At 39.2% G+C, this 3281-nt stretch overlaps 1 long non-coding RNA gene across 1 annotated transcript; it reads right to left on the bottom strand.

Moving 5' to 3' along the window:
- Window positions 1-210: 210 nt before the first annotated feature.
- Window positions 211-2106, bottom strand: LOC122128863. The gene is made up of 2 exons (XR_006151668.1): window positions 1395-2106; window positions 211-755 (listed from the first exon to the last, which is right to left on the bottom strand). It is a non-coding gene; the product is annotated as an uncharacterized LOC122128863 (long non-coding RNA).
- Window positions 2107-3281: the final 1175 nt, after the last annotated feature.

Below are 3281 nucleotides of genomic sequence, written 5' to 3'. Positions count from 1 at the left end.
GTATTATACAAACTATTATACACGCATACACACATGCTCTTATAAGTATTATTTTCTCCCCAAAGACTCTACCTGGCAGTCCTGCATTTCAATGAAAATGCTGGGCGTCCCCAAGCAACAAGTTCAGCTGGTGAGCCGCTATTTAAAGTGAACCTCCCAAAATACAAGAAGGGCGAGTGCACTGCAAAGCCGGTGAAAGCAGAGCCAACCTTCCGTGAGTCACAGGCTTTATTTGAAATTCCACCAAGTCAAACAATGTACAAACAGTATGTGAAACTTAAATAACATATACATTAACTGCTGTCTTTAAATGGTCTTCATAATAAATAGAATAATATAATTGCAAAATAATTATAAAAATAAAATAATAAATACAATATAAACAATAAATAAAAACAATGTAAAAGTTTTGGATTTTTTTTTTGTATTACAGAGTACGTGGATAACCTGTTGGACCTCATCTTTCACAAGGTTTTTCAGGACCCGGCCCCATATGTGAATGAGGTGCTGAAGATCCCAATACCCGCGGATCTCTCTGCCCAGTTTGAGAAACCTGACAAGCGGGAAGTTGTAGCCAGCTATGTGTCAAGGTTCAATCGAGGGCAGGTCTGAACCCCGTATACCTTCCTTGAGCATCAGGGAACACTCTTCGTATCTGGAGCACAACTCAGGACGGCAGGACGACCCTGATTCTCCGGCCCAGATAGCCCCAACACCAGCCAACAAAGCTTCTGTACGCCAAATACCTGTAACGTCTAAGCAAAGTTTACATTGTATAAGAGAATAAAAGGTGATACACATATATAAAGTATTCCTTTGTTTACAGTATGGCTACAGATGGCACAAAGTGTAATTTTGTAATCAGTTTTTATTATACTTTTTTTTGTATTTATTACATATGTACCAGCTATTACATTTAATAACTATGTTTAAAAAGCACTGTGGCATTCTTTCTAGCAATCTTTCTGACAATAAAAGTGTATAGAAACAGTTTTGTGTGCCTTTAGTGTTTGATAAGTAACATGTCAACATTTGACGCGTGTAAAATGAGCAGTTAGCAAAGTAATACAGAGGGAAGGGTCATTTATTGTATTTTTTTCCTCAGTCATATTTGTATTGCAGAAATTACTAACTCATGCATAAAAAAAAAAACGTACTGCTCTATTCCTCTTAGACGTAAAGGCCCATAATCTGCCCTATAAACATTCGATGCATTCTGTAGTGAGTACACGTTCAAACACACAGGTTCAAGGCCTGGGTGATCGACCATACATGTAGTTGGGTTCTGAAGCTGCAGTAGTCTTCTTGTAACCTTGAATATTGAAAGTGACATGGAATATAAAACAGATGATGACTTCATATTTACAGTGCCATTCAAAATGAATTCACACTACCTGTGGTATCTCCCTGCAGCATACATGCTCAGGCTCCGTAGGCATTTGATCACACTTGCCACAAATACACCTGTATAAACAGAGTTTTAAAAAGTGACAACTTTGCAGGTAAAGTTTATTTGAAAGTTGTGTTCATATTACAGACATAAGTCATCAAATAAGTCATAAGTCATCAAATACAACGATTTAATAAGTAAACAAGGTTTAAACGCTAATTAATGGAGGTAAAAACGTTACCCCCACCCCTGCTTGGTCAATTACTGTTGTAAGATAACACTTTAGTTTACAGATGGAAATTTACTCATGTAGCATTTATATCTTTATGGCGTTCCCGTTACTTGCATTTACACAAACACTTTCACAAACAGTAACTTACATAAACACACTGTATTTGCTACATACTCATACATGCACAAATTATTCACGTATCTTGAATCTCTAGCACCACTATGCTCTCAAAACCGCTAACAAGACTGTGAGACCTTAGCCAATGTACAAACAAAAAAAAATGTAGAAGTGACAAAGGTAACTTACCATTCAGAAACGTCCTGTTGAGCCCTAACTTCTCGAACTTGTTCGGGAGCCTTTTCTTGTTCAGGGTCTGACTCTGGTTCAAAACGATATGGTTGCACGACGCTATCTTCATCTGCAGTAGCCATATTTCTACAAAGGTAATGGCTAGCTGGGCAGGCAGCAGCTAGGCGAGCGCATCTTGTGGAGGAGGGGGGAGGGGAGAGGGGGAGGGGGGAGCTGGCTCATTAGCATTTAAAGGAACAGGCACTCAAAACAGGTCAATCTGTGGGGAGGTGTTTTTGACAGGGTAAAAAGGGTGCTGTTTGAAATGATTCTTGTGGTATTTTGACCAAAATATGTTACAAACATTTCATTGAGACCCCAAGGAACCATATCAACTTGTGGAAAAATGGGCATACGATGGCTCCTTTAAGATTGGTTGCTTCAGTCTTGCGCCACTAGCATCAGTGAACTCTGTGTACTTAGCACTATGGTGTGTCTTCAGATGTTTAATCAAATTGCTTGTGTTAAACAAAGTACTTTCCTTTCCGCCCCTCGACACCGTAGCAGTGCAGATCTTACACTGTGCCTTACTCCTGTCGTCGTCATTTATCTTAAAATGAGCCCAAATCGCCGTTAAGGCAGCACAACGGAATTGCTAATCGCTAACGAGATGCTAGCAGCTAAATTTAGCGAAACCTGTATACTGAAATACTTGGACACTATGACAAACTTTCCTAACACAGTCAAACATCAAGCAAATGCAACACAAGGCAGCAAATAAGCTACTTATTAGTCTGGCAGAGAGTGGTAGGACAGGTAGGACAATAAATCACGTTTTGTGTCAGCATAGCCCGGCCAGTTTGATGCAGTGAAATACTGATGAGTGGTATCGGTGCTTGCTTCAAAAACGAGTACAAGTACGAGTATTTTAACGAAGTATCGGCATCCCTACTTGTAACCGATTACTTTAATATATAATTGTACTTGTACTTACTTATCTATCATGCAAATATTCCCGTGGAGTTTGTCAAACCCATAGTGTAAAAGTTTGTTAAACTCGCCGGCTAACACAGTTGCCTACTAAATCAGTCGAACCAATAACACGATGTTATACTGGCTTAAGAAAATTATTAACCAATCAGATGCAGCCATATTGACACCCATTTCACCGATTACTCATGTTGACATCTTTCACTGCTGCCGCGACTGCTCCAACCCATTGAAACGGAGACGTGTTGTAAGTAATCATTTGATCAGTATTAGGCCGTTTTAAAACATGTTCGTTTTCTAAACCGTCTTTTTTATACGTGTGTGATGGTGTAAATAGTTTTAGTTCGCTAACGAGCCGTAGTTTGTACTATATAGCTTTGC

The sequence above is a fragment of the Clupea harengus genome, chromosome 3, assembly GCF_900700415.2.
Source record: "Clupea harengus chromosome 3, Ch_v2.0.2, whole genome shotgun sequence".
Taxonomy (NCBI): Eukaryota; Metazoa; Chordata; class Actinopteri; order Clupeiformes; family Clupeidae; genus Clupea; species Clupea harengus.
Note: the sequence above shows the minus strand (reverse complement) of the source record. Positions and strands in the feature narration are given on the sequence as shown.